The sequence below is a fragment of the Ornithorhynchus anatinus genome, unplaced genomic scaffold (assembly GCF_004115215.2).
Source record: "Ornithorhynchus anatinus isolate Pmale09 unplaced genomic scaffold, mOrnAna1.pri.v4 scaffold_561_arrow_ctg1, whole genome shotgun sequence".
In the NCBI taxonomy this organism is placed as follows: Eukaryota; Metazoa; Chordata; class Mammalia; order Monotremata; family Ornithorhynchidae; genus Ornithorhynchus; species Ornithorhynchus anatinus.
The window spans coordinates 93628-112364 of NW_024396865.1; the positions used below are offsets into that span (position 1 = coordinate 93628).

At 44.2% G+C, this 18737-nt stretch overlaps 1 long non-coding RNA gene across 1 annotated transcript in view; it reads left to right on the top strand.

Moving 5' to 3' along the window:
* The first annotated feature begins 5024 nt into the window (after window positions 1-5024).
* The window catches only part of LOC114808922, a 42105-nt gene continuing 28392 nt past the window's right edge, over window positions 5025-18737 (top strand). The window contains exons 1-2 of the long non-coding RNA XR_003756684.2: window positions 5025-5154; window positions 7320-7422. This is a non-coding gene — a long non-coding RNA (uncharacterized LOC114808922). The remainder of the gene's footprint in view (window positions 5155-7319; window positions 7423-18737) is intronic.

Here is an 18737-nt window from a genome sequence, read left to right on the forward strand (position 1 = left end):
GATGGTCTCAAATCCTCCTCCTTCTCCTCTTCTGCCTCCTTCTCCTTCCTCCTCCATCTCAACTTCCTCCCATCCTCCTCTCCTCCTTCTCCAATCCTTATCATCTTCACCATCAATAGGGTGACTACTGTGTGCAGAGCACTGTGCTAAGTAAGTACTTGGGAGACTACAATGCAAAAGAGTCGATAAATCTACTCCCTGCCTATAAGGAGATTACCATCTGCACGGGGAAATAGACATTAAAATATATTATGGATATGTATATAATTGCTGTGGGAGTGAGGGTGGTGTGAATATCAAGCACAGGTAATATGGGAAGGGATCCTGGTCTAAGTGGAAGGTGCACAGGACTGGGGGTCCAAAGGCCAATATTGGAACCCCAGTTCTGTAACCGGCCAGCTGTGTGGTCATAAATATGTCAGCTAACCTCTCTGGAGCACAGCTTCCTCATCTGTAAAATAAGGATAAAGTAGAGTGTGATCTCCATGAGGAATAAGGACTGTAGTCAATCTCAGAACCCTGCATTTCCCACAGCCCTTAATACATAATGCTTATAAAATACCATTATTATTGTTCAAGTTATTATTCCAACAATTACAAATGATGGAAATGTTCAAATTAATGCCTCAAATTACAGCTATTAGTTGGCTCTCACGGCAATGAAAATAAACCTTGCTGCATTTTGATTGTGGGATATCAGCATCAATACAAAATTTAACTATATCACAATTTTTGCTCTAAGGTGAAAACAGTAAAGTGGGGGATAGATCAGATGATCTTGAAAATCATCAACAGCAAGTAATACCTTCTGACAGTTACAAGCCACAATGTATTTCTCTGCTCAAACCTCAAATTACCTAGATGTCAGACAGCTTATTAGTATTTCACTTTGGATTTGATTAACTGCTCAGGTTATTAATGAAATTATTGATGCTTTTGGGCTGATGATTCATTCATTCATTCAGCCATATTTATGATCTGGGCATGTCACTCCCCTTCTTAAACAACTCCAGTGGTTGCCTATCAACCTCCGCTCCAAACAAAAACTCCTCACTCTAGGCTTCAAGGCTCTACATCACCTTGCCCCTTCCTACCTCTCCTCCCTTCTCTCTTTCCACCACCCACCCCGCACGCTACGTTCCTCTGCCGCCCACCTCCTCACCGTCCCTCGGTCTCGCCTATCCCGCCGTCGACCCCCGGGCCACGTCCTCCCGCGGTCCTGGAACGCCCTCCCTCCTCACCTCCGCCAAACTGATTCTCTTCTCCTCTTCAAAACCCTACTTAAAACTCACCTCCTCCAAGAGGCCTTCCCAGACTGAGCTCCTCTTCTCCCTCTACTCCCTCTGCCACCCCCCCTTTACCTCTCCGCAGCTAAACCCTCTTTTCCCCCTTTCCCTCTGCTCCTCCACCTCTCCCTTCCCATCCCCACAGCACTGTACTCGTCCGCTCAACTCCATATATTTCCATTACCCTATTTATTTTGTTAATGAATTGTACATTGCCTTGATTCTATTTAGTTGCCATTGTTTTTACAAGATGTTCTTCCCCTTGACTCTATTTATTGCCATTGTTCTTGTCTGTCCGTCTCCCCCGATTAGACTGTAAGCCCGTCAAACGGCAGGGACTGTCTCTATCTGTTGCCGACTTGTTCATCCCAAGCGCTTAGTACAGTGCTCTGCACATAGTAAACGCTCAATAAATACTATTGAATGAATGAATGAATAGTGAGCACTTACTGTGTGGAGAGCACTGTACTAAGTACTTGGAAAGTACAATTCAGCAACAGAGACAATCCGTCCCCAACAACGGCGGGGGGTGGGGGGGCGGCTGGGGCTAGGTCTCTTAGATTCCATGCTGAGGGAGCAAGAATACATCGGGTATATGTTTTTTTAATGTGTCAGGCTCTAAAACGCAGAAAGAGTAGGAAAGAGGAACAAGAAACAGAATGAGTGGAGTCTGGGTTCAAGGATATGGGATAATAATAATAATATTTGTTAAGCACTTACTATTCATCAAGTTCTGTACTAAGCCCTGGGGCAAATAAAAGATAATCAAGTCCTATATAGGGCTCAGAGTCTAAGCAGAAGGGAGAAGAGGTAGAAAATCTTTTGTTTTCAGATGAGGGAAGCAAGGTTCAGAGAAGTTGCCCAAGGTCACAAAGCAGGTATGTGGTAGTGCTGGGATTAGAATCCAGGTCCTTTGACAGTGTAATGGGGAAAGTTCCAGAATGCAGTCTTTGTGACCTCCACAGTGCTTAATGTCACTTCCTGATCATTCCTCTGTCTCCTGGACTGATACTATCTCAGTTGGGTAAGTTTACATGAGGAAAAAATTTTCAGAGAAAGGATGAGTCCCATCACTCTTGATGTCACCACCATCCCCCTGTCTCACAAGCCTGTAACCTTGGCATTATCCTTGGCTCCTCTCTCTCAGTCAACTCACACATTCAAGCCATCACTAAATACCATCAGTTCTACTTTCACAACATCGCTAAAATCCACCCTTCCCCTCCATCCAAACTGCTACCACATTAAGGCAAGCACTTATCCCATCCCACTTTGATTACTGCAACAGCCTCTTTCCTGACCTACCTGCCTCTTGTCTCTCCCCACTCCATTCCATATTCCACTCTCCTGCCCAGATCATTTTCCTTCTAAAACCTTCAGACCAGTTTTCCCCATTCCTCAAGAAACACCAGTGGTTGCCCTTCCATCTCTGCCGCAAACAAAAACTCCTCACCATTGCCTTTAAAGCACTCAATCACCTTGCCCCCTCTCCTACTACAACCCACCTCAAACACTTCATTCCTTTAATGTTAACCTTTTCATTATACCTCCACCTCATCTTTCTCTCCATCAACTGCTTGCCCACATCCTATCTCTGTCCGAGAACACCCTCCCTCCTCATATCAGACAGATAATTGCTTTCCTCTACTTCAAAGCCTTATTGAAGGTACAACTCTTCCAAGAAGCCTTCCCTGACTAAGCCCTCCTCTTCTCCCACTCCCTTCTGTTTTGCCCTGACTTGCTCCCTTCAATCATCCTCTGTCCCATCCCCACAAGACATATATTTACATCTGTATTTATTTATTTTTTTATTTATTTATTTATTTATTTATTTATTTATTTATTTATTTATATTAATTACTATTTCCCCCTGTAGACTGTGAGCTTGTTGTATGCAGGAATATATAGGAATATATCTGTTTGCTTTTGTATTGTATTCTCCTTAACATCGAGTACAGTGCTTTGCACACAGTAAATGCTCAATAAATAAGAATGAATGAATGAATGAATGAATGAATGAATGAATGAATGTATTGGGGTTATTAATTTTGGCTCTGTGGCCTTGTGGGCTCTATAAGCTTTGAGGGCCAGAATCCACTTGACTGTACACCAGTGGAAAAGCAAGACAGTAAACTGCATTATTGTGGACTTTTTGATTTGTTGTTGTCTTATTGTGGAAATGGTAGTTATTTGGGGGCAATGGACTGGTTCTTCCTCTTTAAGGGGTTCCTCTAATAGGAATCCTGGTACCTAATTGATGGGAGGCTGTTGCTAGCAACAGTCATTTTTTGAGGATATTGTGCTGTTTAGTAGAAGAATTTCTGAAAAACTGGATTAAGTATTGAGACATAAAACATAAATTGTCTCATTAACAATAAACAAGTCAGCTCCCACAGTTAATTAAGGTCTATAGATTTATTCCTGCTCTCATGGTAGCACATGGAGAGTTTCCAGTACTCTACCAGACATGACTACAGGAGGGAGAGTCAAGCAGAGGCCTAACCATTCCATTCCTAGCTTGGCAGGTGGCTAGCAAGTGGATGGCAATCTGCTACAAGTTAAACTCACCTGTGCTGGGCAGCAGCAGGATGGGAGAGAGTCGAGGGTGGAGACTAAAGTTTAGTGCAGAGAAGGAAGCAATGGTAAACCACTTCTGTATTTTCACCAAGAAAACTCTGTGGATACCAGAACGATTGCAGATGGAAGTGGGGCGTTCTGGGAGAGATATGTCTGTGGCAGCATTATGGGCTGGACACGATTTGACAGCATAAGACAAGATAGGTTTATTCATGATCACTGAATGCATTAGTCAATCATATTTATTGAGCATTTCCTGTGTGGAGAGCTTTGGAGAGTACACTAGAATTAGTGGACAGATTAGTGGACAAAATCCCTGCCATCAGAGAGCATACAGATCTAGTTAGGGAGACAGACATTAAAATAAGTTACAGATAGAGGAAGAAACAGAGTATGTAAATAAGGACTATGGTTGCAGTATCAAATTGAGTGAGTATCAAATTGCTTAAGGTGTCGAGACCCAAATGCCGAGGTGATGTAGAGGGGAGGAAGAAAAATACAATATTCACTATTTTTGAGGTGGTTCATATTATTTCAGTTTTCTCTGAATCACTATTGATTTTGTTTAAATAGTGAATACTCATACTTTTCAATAGCAGAGAGAAACTCATGTATTTGATTTGAAATCTCAGGGCAATAGGCATCACTACCTGCTTGACACATAGTAAGTGCTTAACAAATACCATAATTATTATTATATACCACTGAAAAAGGCACTGTTCATTGAAATTAATTTCTAAGATAAGAGATAAGATAATTCTCTCTGTGAAACTCTTCAAAATAATTATATCAGTATGGTTTTGTTTTCAGAGTATTATTTTAATGTGTAGTCTCTCCAAAATTCTTGTTCATTTCCCCTGGCACTACAAATTGTTTTCCATATATGTGTCCAAATAGAATAAGCTCTTCAATTTATGCTTTACACAACAGGTCAGCAATAATTAATAATGATCTCAAAAAACAATCAAAACTTCATATCATATTATTTTATTTGAAAAATTCACCAGAACTGTCACCAACATTTTATTTTTGTTGAGGGAGTAGTCCAGAAAGTGAGAAAAGAGTTGTGGCTGCTTCTAGCCTATTATTATAATGAACTGACACAAGTGGCTTCTGGCCACTGGGGACAAACCATCTCCTGCTCTCCCCTGAAAGTGTCAGGATCCTGCTAGTGACAAGAAAATCACTGGCCTGGAGGGGGATGAGGACATGAAACTTTTCCTTATAAATGTCAACCTGGCCACCACAGAGGAGAGAGAGTGACTCAGGTCCCAAATCAAAGTACAGCCTGGTGAGTGTCTCCTTTTTTGCAATGATATTTGTTAAGTGCTTACTATGTCCAGGTACTGTACTATGCATGGGGGTGGATACAAGCTAATCAAGTAGGTCACAATCCATGTCATACATGGGTCTCACAGTCTTAACCTCCATTTTACAGATAAGGAAACTGAGGCACAGAGAGGCAAAGTGATTTGCCCAAGGTCATCCAGTAGGCAAGTGGCAGATTTGGGATTAGAATCCAGATCCTGACTTCCAGGCCCATACTCAACCCACTAGCCAATGCTTCCTCTCACTAGGCCACGCTGATTCCTGCTGACCTTATGGTCAGAACAGAGAGGAGATCATATTTTCTGTAAGCCAGAGTGGTGATGGAGACATGGGCCAGGAGAGGACTGGTTAGTAAGATGAAAGGGAACATGACTGTTAGAAGAGGCCATTCCCTGACACCCTGACCTTGAGACAACCCCAGTCCCCTCACAAATGAGGTGAATTTCCCAACCTGCCTCTGTCCCCTTACTACATTAGCTGTAGTAAAATAGCCCCCTGCTCTTGGCCATATGCGTGGCCCTTTCTCCATCCTATTCATTCATTCACTCAATCATACTTATTGAGCGCTTACTGTTTGCAGAGCACTGAGAAAGCACTTGGAAAGTACAATTTGACAACAAATAGAGACAATCCCTACCCAACAATGGGCTCACAGACTAGAAGGGGGGAAACAGACAAGAAAACAAAGCAAACCACGAAGACAGGCATCATTAGCATCAATATAAATAAATAGAATTTTAGATGTATACATATCATTAATAAAATAGAATAATAAGTATGTACATATATACACAAGTGCTGTGGGGCAGGGAGGGGGTAGAGCAGAGGGAGGAAGTCGGGGCAATGGGGAGGAGAGGAGAAGTGGAGGAAAAGGGGGGCTCAGTCTGGGAAGGCCTCCTGGAGGAGGTGAAAAATAATGATGGTATGTGTTAAGTGCTTACTATGTGCAAAACACTGTACTAAGCACTGGGATAGATACAAGGTTATCAGGTTGTTCCCACGTGGTGTTCATAGTCTTCGTCCCGAATTTACAGATGAGGTAACTGAGGCACAGAGAAGTTAAGTCACTTATCCAAAGTCACACAGCTGACAAGTGGCAGAGCAGGATTCGAACCTACGACCTTCTGGCATCCAGTCATATGATCTATCCACTATGTGATGCTGCTTCCTGCCTTCCAGTTGTATATTCAGCACAAGTTTCTGCCTCCCAGTCTTGGGGAGCTCCTTCAACTCCCAAGCCTCCCCTCCCCTCCCACCACAAACACACCTTTGAGCAGTGCTCTGCAATTCATGGTTGGGACACCCCCTTTCTCAGACCTCCCCAACTGCCCCTGGTCTTGGAGCTGCAGAGCTGTCTCTGCTACAGCTGACTCCAGGCTGATCAAAGGAAAAGGATGGAACTGAGGGGCACTAGATTGGGTACTTTGCTGAAATTAAAATAGTTTTGCTGCCTTTCTCTCTCATGACCCTTAAGAGGCAGGCAAACTTTCCCCCCATAATTCTCCAAAATTGTCAGGCAGACAGACAGACAGACAGACAGACACACACACACACACACACACACACACATGTCCCTAGGAATTTGGCAAACCAATTTAGGTTTCATTCATTTCCTGCCAGAAAAAATCTAGTCCCTGAAGAGTTCACTGGATTAAACTTTCCTCAAATCTCCATAAGAATGATTCAATTTTTATATTTTTAATACTTGCATGGAAGGCTTTGAATTAGATTTGAAAAATCTTTCAGGCTGCAGTTTAATTTTCAAAAAATCTACTTCTCCCTATTTACTTCTCTCCTGTTTACACTGTGCTCCAGCAAGATGTGGAACATCCTCACTTAATTTACTTGAACCACTTCCTCCCAAAATCCTTGTCATTTACACCTGCTGTTTAATCCTCAGTCAGTGTTAGTTTCAATTGTTCTAAATTCCTCCTGGCAATTGGCCCCTGCAAATTATAATGTCCTAAAGTCATGAGGCCTCCTCCCTCCTCCCAAAAAAGACCTTTATTCCTCCCAAATACTTTGATTGTACTTAAAAGGGGTTAAACTACATAAATTATTGACAATCTGGTCATAACAGCTTTCTCATTCCACCTCTGCTCACCATCTTCTGTTTCACTGGTTTAGTTTCCAAATTTGCTGGAAGCCTCATTCTGACTGTGACCATCAACTGCTTAAAGAGCAATTTGATCATTTAATATGTCATGTGTTAGGCAGCCCAAGTTTGGAAGTAAGTATTCTTTTTATCTTTGTAATAATGTGTGTACAACATGATTACATTCACTTCTGAACTGTAACAAGCAATATATAACTAATTCAAAGACAGGATTTCCTTTGCAAATGAACTCTGTGTTCTTTGATCTTGTAATGATTAGTTAGTCAATTGTATTTATTGAGTGCCTGTTGTGCATGGAGCTGGGTACTCACTGTTTGTAAGATTACAATATACCAACATAGCAGACACACTCCCTTGCCCACAACAAACTTAGAGTCTAGTTGAGAAGACAGACATCACTAGAAACAAATGTTACAGATATGTACATAAGTGCTGTGGGCCCGGAAGGGGGGGCGAATAAAGGGAGCAAGTTGGCCAACATTGAAGGGATGGATGAAAAGGGAAAGAGGGCTTAGTCACGGAAGGTGTCTTGGAGAAGATGTCCCTTCAGTAAGTCTTTGAAAGGGATGGGGAGAGTGATGTGAAGTGGAAGGGCATTCCAGGACGAGGGTGAGAGGGCAGAGGTGAGATTCATTCACTCATTCATTTAATCAGATTTATAGGGGGCTTACAGTGTTAAAAGCACTGTATTAAGAGCTTGAGAGAGTATAATAATAAATGGACACATTTCTGCCTACAAAGAGCTCACAGTTAAAAGGGGAGAGAAACATTAATATAAGGATATAAATAAATCAATTACAGAAATAATAACAACAATGTTGATGATGATGGTATTTGTTAAGCACTTACTATGTGCCAGGCACTGTTTTAAGCACTGGGATAGATACAGGTTTATCAGATTGTCCCACGTGGGGCTAACAATCTTAATCCCCATTTTACAGATGAGGTAGTGTTGGTATTTGTTAAGCTCTTACTTTGTGCAGAGCACTGTTCTAAGCACTGGGATAGATACAGGTTCATCAGATTGTCCCACATGGGGCTCACAGTCTTGATCCCCATTTTACAGATGAGGTAACTGAGGCACAGGTAAGTTAAGTGACTTGCCCAAAGTCACACAACTGACAAGTGGCAAAGCCAGGATTAGAACCCTCGACCTCTGACTCCCAAGTCCATTTTCTTTCCACTAAGCCACGCTGCTTCTCTAATATACAGTTCTCTATATATATACATACATATATATACGTATAAATACTTATATATGTGCTGTGAGGATGGGAGGAAGGATGAATGAAGGAGGAAGAAAGAGTGGCGCAGAACAGAGTGGGAGAAGAGGAGAGGAGGGCTAACTCAGGAAGGTTCTTGAAGGAGATACACCTTCAGTACGTTTTGAAGTGGGGGAGAGCAATTATCTGTCTGATATGCGGAGAGAGGGTGTTTCAGGCCAGAGGTAGGATGTGGGTGAGTGGTCAGTGGTGAGATAGACTAGATTGAGGTACAGTGAGACGGCTAGCATTAGAGGAATGAAGTATGTGGCCTGGGTGGTGGTAAAAGAGTAGGGAGGTCAGGGAGGAGGGGTCAAGATGATTAAGTGCCTTAAAACCAATGGTGAGGATTTGTTGTCTGATGCATAGGTGGGTGGGAAAGGACTAGAGGTTCTTGAAGAGTATGGAAACATGGACTCAGAGATTTTGTAGAAAAATGATCTAGTCAGTAGTGTGAAGTATGGACTGCATTGATGAGAGACAGGATTCACTGGGGTCTTCAAGGAGGCTGATACAAGGCAGGATAGGAAAATTGCTTGGATCAACATGGTAGACATTTGGTTGGAAAGGAAAAGATGGATTTTAGTGATGTTGTGAAGTTCGACTGATGGGATTTAGTGATGGTTTGAATATGTGTTAGTTGAATGAGAGAGAGGAGTCAAGGATAACACCAGGGTTATAGACTTGTGAGACAGGAATGATGGTGGTGCTGTATATGGTGAGGAGATAGTCAGAGGAAGGACAGAGTTTGGGTGGGAAGATAAGGAGTTCCCTTTTAGACATATTTAGTTTGAGGTGAGCACAGGACATTGAAGTCCAGATATCTTGAAGGCAGGAGAAAATGTGAGACTGCAGAGATGGAGAGAGATCATGGCTGGAGTTGTAGATTTGAGCATCATCCACATAGAGGTGGTAGTTGAAGCCATGGGAGTGAATGAGTTCTTCGAAAGAGTGGCTGTAGAGGAAGAATTGAAGGGGAGCCAGAACTGAACTTTGAGGGATAGCCAGAGTTAGGGGTTGGTAGGCAGAGGAGGAGCCCATGAAAGAAACTGAGAATGAGCAGGCAGAGAAATAGGAAGAGAAGCAGGAGAGGATAATGTAAGTGAAGCCAATGTTGGATAATATTTCCAGGAGAAAGGGGTGGTCCACAGTGTCAAAGGCAGCTGAGTGGTCGAGAAGGACTAAGATGGAGTAGAGGCGATTGGATTCGGCTAGAAGGAGATCACTGATATCCTTTGAGAGGGCAGTGTCTGTGGAGTGAAGGGGACAGCAGCCAGATTGGAAAGGATCAAGGAGAGAATTTGAGGAGGGGAACACAATCAGCTGAGATTCCATCTCTCCAATTTTTCTTCCTTTAACTTATCTGACAAAGACATGACAAGGCTGTACCTAATGCTTGTGAGCATCCAATGCATCAGAGTTGGTAGACACATTACATACACGTAAGGAGCTCAGAGCCTAGAGTTCTAGTCTAAAACATCTGCCCCTCCCTCTCCCCCTCACATGGCTGCAACCTGTCCACTCCCTCTCTCAGTAGGTTAAAATCCATGAAAGAAGCAAGGGAAGTGCAAAAACACAGGAATTAGTGTGTTTAATTAATTAGTGACACCCAAACCTGTTAAAGTCTTGATTGTCTGAATTGCTATTACATTTGATTTAAGGGAGATGTGAACTATAAAATGGGTATGAACTACCTGTTCTCTCTCTCCTTTAGACACTAATCCCCAGGTGGGACAGGGTTTGTGTCGGATATGACTTAGCACATTACTCGGTATTATTAAGTGCTACATCCACAGGCAGGTTCTGTCTGGCCACCTTCTACTCATCTTCCATGGTGCTGAGCTCTATTGTAATGCAGTCAGCACCAAGCCAATTCCATCACATAGCCCATGATTAGACTGTAAACCCATCAATGGGCAGGGATTGCCGAACTGTACATTCCAAGTGCTTAGTACAGTGCTCTGCACACAGTAAGCGCTCAATAAATACTATTGAATGAATGAATGAATGCCAAGAAGATGTGCCTTCAAGAGGGCTTTGAAGGTGGGGAGAGTAATTGTCAGATAAGAAAGGAAGGCCTTTCCAGGTCAGCAGCAGAATGTGAAACAGGGGTTGGCAGAGGTAGATGAGATGTAGGTCCAATGCATAGGTTGGCATTTGAGGAGCAAAGTGACAGACTGGATAGTAGTTGGGCAGCAGTGAGGTACAATAGGAGAGGACAAGGTCATTGAGTGCTTTAAAGCCAGGGATAAGGAGTTTCTGTTTGAAGCAGCGGGGGATGGGTAATGACTGGACTTTCTTGAGGATTGGGGAAGCATAGGCTGAACGTTTTTGTAGTAAAGGGAAGGGAAGAAAATTTACAGGATGCAGCTGTTATTGCTTTGTTAAGGGATTTTTCTTCTTTTAAGTAATGAAAATTAAGTTTTTGTAGTTGTAAAGCACTATAATGTTCCAAGTGCTGGTGTAGATGCAATCTAATTAGATAATGAATAATTGCCCCTTCTGTGTGCCACGCACGGTACTAGCCACTGGGGTAGATCTTCAGCTCTCTCAGGATTAGCACCCATGTCATCTGACTCCCAGGCCTAACTTACCAATAGGCCTTGCTGCTTCCCACTAGGGAATCACTGCTTCTTTCAGGTTACTCCTCCATCCTAACCATTTAGCACACAACCTATTACCTCACACCCTTTACCGACCTTCCAGGCCACTGTGTAACCCAAATATCGCAAATCTTATATCACAAGAAGCATCCCCCAACCCAGCCCCACAGAACTTATGTATGTAACTGTAATTGTATTTGTTGCTTTTAATACCTGTCTCCCCCTCTAGATTGTAAGCTCATTGTGGGCAGGGGATGTTTGTTTATTGCTATAATGTACACTCCCAAGGGGTTAGTACTGTGATCTGCACACAGTGAGTGCTCAATAGATATGATTCAATGAATAAATGAATATTCTTTAGGAATGGTATTTATAATAATAATGATGATATTTATACACAAAGAATGGCTAGAAACAGCATGACCTATTGGCCTAGTATCCTCATCTGCAAAAGAGGGTTTTAATACCTGTTCTCTCTCCTACTTAACTGTGAGCCCTATGTGAGATATGATTATCTTCTGCATTCCACAATGCTTAGCATAGTGCTTGACATAGAGTAAGAACTTAAAAAAAATGCCACAATTGTTTTAATAACTATTTTTATTAGTCTAGAGTAAATCCAAGAGGAATTGCACACACATGTCTCACAGTCTAAATTAGGGTAGAAAGCTATGGAAAGCATTGATGGTGGACTTCAAAAAAACCTAAAATGAACTTGATACACCAGTTATAGAAAACTCACTCAAGGAGTTTGGAGAGGAATGGGAGGATGGGGCCATAAATGGAGGAAGCTGGGGTTCAAGGGAGGGTTATTCGGATGAGGAGAGTTATTTTAGGTAGGGTTACTTAGGAGACCTGGGTATGTTTGAAAGCAGTTGGAGTGAACCCATTGCAGAGTAAACAGTTGAGGACAGTGGTTAGGGAGGGAAAAATGGAGGGGGCATGTGTTCTGATAAGGTTTGAAGGAATAGAGTTGGATGCACAGGTGGAGGGGGTGAATTTTAAAAGAAGGCAGGAAATTTCCTCCACAGATTCAGTTGGAAAAGATGGGAGAGTTGAAGAAGGGGCTGGAGTGAGGAGGGACAGGGGAGATTTTGGGGAGATAAGACCTGATAGTTTCAATTTCCTCAATAAAGAAAGTGGCCAGGTCATTAGGGACAAGGGATGGGGGTGGCTGGGAAACAGAAGATTTGAGGAGAGAGTTAAACATCTGGAACAACCGATGAGACCAATGGACATGGGTGTCTATAAGGATGGAAAAATAATTTTCTGGGCAGAGGAGAAGGCAGAGTTAAAGCACTCTAAGATAAACTTGATGTGTATGCAATTGGCCTGTTATCTATGTCTGGTGCACAAGAATGAAGCAGTGGATTGCAGTGGTTGATCCAGGGCTAACTGTTAGTGGAAAGAGAGTGACAAAGGGATAGGGGAGTGAGTGAGTTGAGTTCAGTAAAGAGGGTGATGTTGAGAGCGGTAAATGGTCTTGAAGGGAAGATATTTAGGGTATAGAAGCTTAATGGGGCACGAGGTACTGAGAAATCTGGATGGGGTCAAAAGATTGGATGACACTGTGGCGAAACAGCACAGATTTGGGGGGAGGAGGTGTGTGGTAGAGAAAACAGGCGAAGAGGTTGTGTTCAGGTAGAGGGATTTCAAAGACTGCAGTGGCTATAGAAGATGGTCTTGAGTGTGTACAAGTTGGTGAGTGGATGAGGTGGGGTGTAGCAGGAAGTCAGCGGAATTGGAGTGATAGAAAGTGAGCAGTGGAAGGGTGGTATTGAAGTCCCCAAGGATCAATGTAGAGATAGAGAAAGAGATAAGGAATGAGAGAAACAGATGAAAATGGTTAAGAAAATGTTGGAGGTAGGGCCTGGGAGGGGTTAGGTGACTGTTACTCGAATCTAGAATGTATGATAGAGGTGGATGGTATGAGCTTTGAAGGAAGGGAAAGAAAGGGATGGGAGAGGTCGAATGGTGAGAAAGAGGCATTGGGATGCAAGAAGGAAGTCAACATGGTGTTCTTTTACCAAACTTCATTCAGTGTAGATTCATGTTTCTGATTTTACTTAATACTTGTTCTTACTTTCAGTGTTGAGAAAATGATTTTCAAATCCCATATCTTATAAAAAAAAAGGATGTCTGGAAGGCTTTTGTTCTGAGTATATCTTGTGGTCTTGTGACTGATGGCACGATGGGACAGAAAATCCTTATAAGACTAGCTCCAGCCTTAAGTCAGGGCTAGATAGATAGAATATGAAATCTGCTGGTACACACCAGTTATAGAAGTTGAGAAACAGTGTGGCCTAGTGGAAAGAGAATTGTCCTGGAAGTCAGAGGACTTGGGTTCTAATCCCGGCCTTGCAAATTGCTTCATGTGTGACCTTGGGCAAGTCACTTAACTTCTTTGTGCTTCAGTTTCCTCAACTATAAAATGGATATTGAATGCCTGTTTTCTCTTCTACTTAGACTGTGAGCCCCATGCACCTCCCTCTCAAAGTTCACAAATGATCTCATTTTTGCCAAATCCAACAGCCCCTACTCCATCCTAATCCTCCTCTACCTCTCAGCTGCCTTCAACACTGTGAATCACCCCATTCTCCGGGAAACCTTATCCAACCTTGGCTTCACTGACACTGTCCTCTCCTAGTTCTCTTCATCTCTCAAGCCCTTCATTCTCAGTCTCCCACTCCCTAACTTGTGAGGGTCCCTCCATATTCAGCTCTGGGTCCCCTTCTATTCTGCATCTACACCCACTTCCTTGGAGAACTCATTTGCTCCTATGGCTTCGGCTACCACCTCTATGCAGATGATCCCCAAATCTACATCTCCAGCCTGGAGATGTTCTGTCCTTCTCTCCAGTCTGGCATCTCCTCCTGCCTTCAAGACATCATGACGTGGATGTCCTCCTGTCACTTCAAACCTAATGTCTCAAAGAAAGCTCCTTATCTTCCCACCGAAATCCTGTCCTCCCCATGACATTCCATTCAATGTAGATGGTGTCACCACCCTTCCTGACTCACAAGCCTGTAACCATGGTGTTATCTTTGACTCCTCTCTCGCACTCAACCGACAAATTCAGTCCACCACTGAATCCTGTCACTCCCACCTTCACAACATTGCTAACAACTGCTCTTTCCTCTTCATCCAAACTGATAACATGTTAATCCAAACGCTCACTTTTTTGCTCCTGGATTACTGTACCAGCTTCCTTGCTGACTTCCCAGCCTCCTGTCTCTCCCCACTCCAGTTCATACTTCACTCTACTTTACAGATCATTTTTCTACAAAAGCATTCTGGACATGACCTTCTGAATCCCTGGCCTGCGTTTTACTCTCTATGTCATGTTGCTTCCCTTAGGGTACCCACACATAAGAATATTCAATGTACCAACCCTGCGAGTGTCCAGATGTAGTGGTAAATGCTTGCTCTTCACCACTGCTCTTTGGGCAGTATCACAGCCAATTTCGTGGACAAAACTGAAGAGTTTCATCTCAGAACCAAAAACAGCTAAGAATTTCCAAAGGAGATGAGAAAACCCTAAATCTGATATTTTGCAACTGCCCTTTCCTCTCTAACGTTATGGCACTCTCCCTGAAACAAACTTTCTTCACCTGCAGACTATTCTACTAATGAACCTCCTCACTCGTTTCCATGCTTGCAATTTTTACATTCTAAGCTAGTTAGTCATAGTATTTATTCAGAGCTTACTACATGCCAAGCACTGTGATAAGCACTCAGACTTCACAAATTCTTCAATATTCTCCATTGCCTGGGTCATTGTTCTGAACACCTATTCTGTTGCCTGCAGCAAGGAGAAGTTCGAGGGCTTCCCTTCCCAGTACCATTTTTAGCTATGTAGTGTAAACACTGATAATCATGGATTGCTGAAGCAGCGTGATTCAGTGGAAAGAGCACAGGCTTGGGAGTCAGAGGTCATGAGTTCTAATGTGCCACTTATCAGCTGTGTGACTTTGGGCAAATCACAACTCCTCTGTGCCTCAGTTACCTCTTCTGTAAAATGGGGATTAAAGACTGTGAGCCCCACGTGGGACAACCTGATTACCCTGTATCTACCCAGCGCTTAGAACAGTGCTTGGTACATAGTAAGTGCTTAACAAATATCAAATTATTATTATTGTTATTTAATTCTGGTTCATTACACACCATCATTGCTTGATAAATACAAGTGTAAGTAATCACTTTTGTATTTAGTGTCTAATGATAATGATAATAATAATAACAACAGTGATAATAATGATAATAATTGTGGTATTGGTAAAGCTCTTACTACATGCAAAGCACAGTACCAAGTGCTGGGGTAGATCCAAGATTATTGGGTCCCATGTGGGGATCACAGTCTAAATAGAAGTGAGAACAGATATTGAATCCCCATTTTGCAAATGAGGGAACGGAGACACAGAAAAATTAAAGGACTTACCCAAGGTCACACACCAGGTAAGAGGCAGAGACTTTCCTTTTCACCTTTTCCATGCCTTTCTGATCCTTGGAGACTTCAATATCCACATAGATGTACCCGATGACTCCTCTTCCGCCTGCCTTCTATCCTCTGCCAACCCCCCAACCTTGCCCACTCACCAACTGGGACACACACTCAATCTCTTCATCTCTAACAGCTGCACAATCTCCACCCTCACCAACTCTGAAATCCCTCTCTCTGACCACAACCTTCTCGCAAGCCTCCTCTCCCACACTCCTTCTATCTGTAAATCTGTATTAGTCCCCCACAGAGACCTCTGCTCTCTCGACCACATCCATCTTTCTCAGCCCATCTCTTACCCCCTAGCCTCCCTACCCATTCTACCCACTCTTATTGACTAAAGAGATGCTCTCAACTCCACTCTCTCTACTCAACTCACTCGCTCCCCTATCCCTTCATCTCTCTCGTACCACTAACCCACAGGTCTGGATCAACTCCACTGTCTGCCTCCTTTGCTCTTATGCTCAACCCGCTGAACGCTGCTGGTGTTAATCTAAACACCAGGCCAACCTTGTCCACTTTAAGTGTGTCCTTTATAATAATGTTGTTGGTATTTGTTAAGCGCTTACTATGTGCAGAGCACTGTTCTAAGCGCTGGGCTAGATACAGGGTAATCAGGTTGTCTCATGTGAGACTCACAGTTAATCCCCATTTTACAGATGAGGGAAGTGAGGCACAGAGAAGTTAAGTGACTTGCCCACAGTCACACAGCTGACAAGTGGCAGAGTCGGGATTTGAACCCATGAACTTTGACTCCCAAGCCCGGACTCTTTCCATTGAGCCATGCTGCTTTATCTTATCTCTGCCCTCTCCTCTGCCCAGTAAAACTATTTCTCTTCCCTTGTTGACACCCATGCCCATCACCCTCATCAGCTGTTCCGGACACTTAACTCACCCTGTTCCTCCTCCTCCCCCATCCCTCACCAATGATCTGGCCACCTACTTCATTAAGAAAATTAATATTATCAGGTCTGAGCTCCCCAAAATCACCACCTCCCCAAAAAAATCACTCCCCCACCACATCCTCCTTGCTCTTGAACCACTCCTCTACTTTCCCATCCTTCCCAGCAGTATCTTCAGAGGAGATCTCCTCCCTCCTCTCAAGTGCCGCCACCTCCATATGCGCTTCAGACTGCATTCTGTCCCACCTTTTAAAAACTCTCACTCCTTCCCACCTCCCTTCCTTAACTTCCATCTTCAACCGCTCACTCTCCAACGGCTTCTTCCCCTCTGCCTTCAAACATGTCCACGTCTCCCCCATCCTAAAAAAACCTTCCCTTGACCCAACAGCCTCCTTGAGTTATTGCCCCATTTCCCTTTACCCTTCCTTTCCAAACTCCTGGAGTGAGTCCTCTGCACTCGCTGCCTTGAATTACTCAACTCCAACTCTCTCCTGGTCCCCCTCCAATCTAGCTTCCATCCTCACCACTCCACTAAAACCAACCTCTCAAAGGTCACCAATGACCTCCTTGCCAAATACAACGGCTTCACCCTAATCCTCCTCGGCATTTCAGCTGCCTTTGACACTGTCGACCATCGCTTTCTCCTCAACAAGTTCTCCCTCCTACTTCACCTCCCTTCTCGGCATCTACAGCCCAACCCGCACACTCCGCTTCTCTGCTGCTAACCTCACCATGCCTTTTCCTTGCCTGTCTCACCATTGAACCCTAGCCCACGTCCGGCCTCTGGCCTGGAATGCCCTCCCTCCTCATATCCTGGTGATGTGCTCCTGGGGACATGGTGCTCCCCTGCTTGGGCCCGGGACATTGTGCTCCCCTGCTCCTCCCACCTCGGGCCCTGGGACATTGTGCTCCCCAACCGCCCTCCCCACACTCCTCCCGGAAGTGGCCATTTTGGGAAGCCCTCACTCCCTCTTCCCCCGTGAGGTGGTTGATTTCCCACGCCCCGAGCAACGATATCCTTGTTCTCACTGTGTTACCTTACCTTAACCGCCACCTACGCCCGCATCCCACCCCGAACATCCTCAGGGCTCCCGCCGCCGCCTTAGAGACATTTGGACATGAGCCCCAGGACTCTCCTTGCAGCTAGCCTTTTGACTTTGATTTTGATCAGTTCGACCCTTAGTCAAGTCAACATCCGACCCTGGTTATAACCCGCTTATTAATACTATTTTATTGTATCATGCTACTAAATTACCGCTTTCGCATGTTATTGTTAATTATTCTCAGTGCTGCCACCTACCTCTCTGGCCTCACCATGTCCTTCCACCCACCCCCCCCCATCTGCCCCTCCCAATCCTCTCCTTCCCCTTCCCACTCTACCGAAACTGCTCTCTCAAAGGTCACCCATGACCTCCTCTTGCCAAATCCAACGGCTCCTACTCTATCCTAATCCTCCTTGACCTCTCAAGTGCTTTTGACACTGTTGACCATCCCCTTCTCCTCCACACCTTATCTCACCTTGGCTTCATGGACTCTGTCCTCTCCTGGTTCTCCTATTATCTCTCTGGCCATTCATTCTCGGTCTCCTTCGCAGGCTCCTCCTCCCCCTCCCATCCTCTAACTGTTGGGGTTCCTCAAGGGTCAGTTCTTGGCCCTCTTCTGTTCTCCATCTACACTCACTCTCTTGGTGAACTCATTCGCTCTCACGGCTTCAACTATAATCTCTATGCAGATGAACCACAGATCCACATCTCTGCCCCTGACCTCTCCCCCTCCCTTCAGGCTCGTATCTCCTCCTGCCTCCAAGACGTCTCTACCTGGATGTCTGCCCGCCACCTAAAACTCAACATGGCCAAAACTGAGCTCCTCATCCTCCCTCCCAAGCCCTGTCCTCTTCCTGACTTCCCTATAACAGTGGATGGCACGACCATCCTTCCTGTCTCGCAAGCCCAAAACCTCGGTGTCATCTTTGATTCGGCTCTCTCATTCACCCCACACATCCAATCCATCACCAAGTCTTGCAGGTCTCACCTTTATAATATGGCCAAGATCCGCCCTTTCCTCTCCACCCAAACGGCTATCTTACTGTTACAGGCTCTCATAATATCCCGGCTGGATTATTGTGTCAGCCTTCTCTCTGATCTCCCTTCCTCCTGTCTCTTCT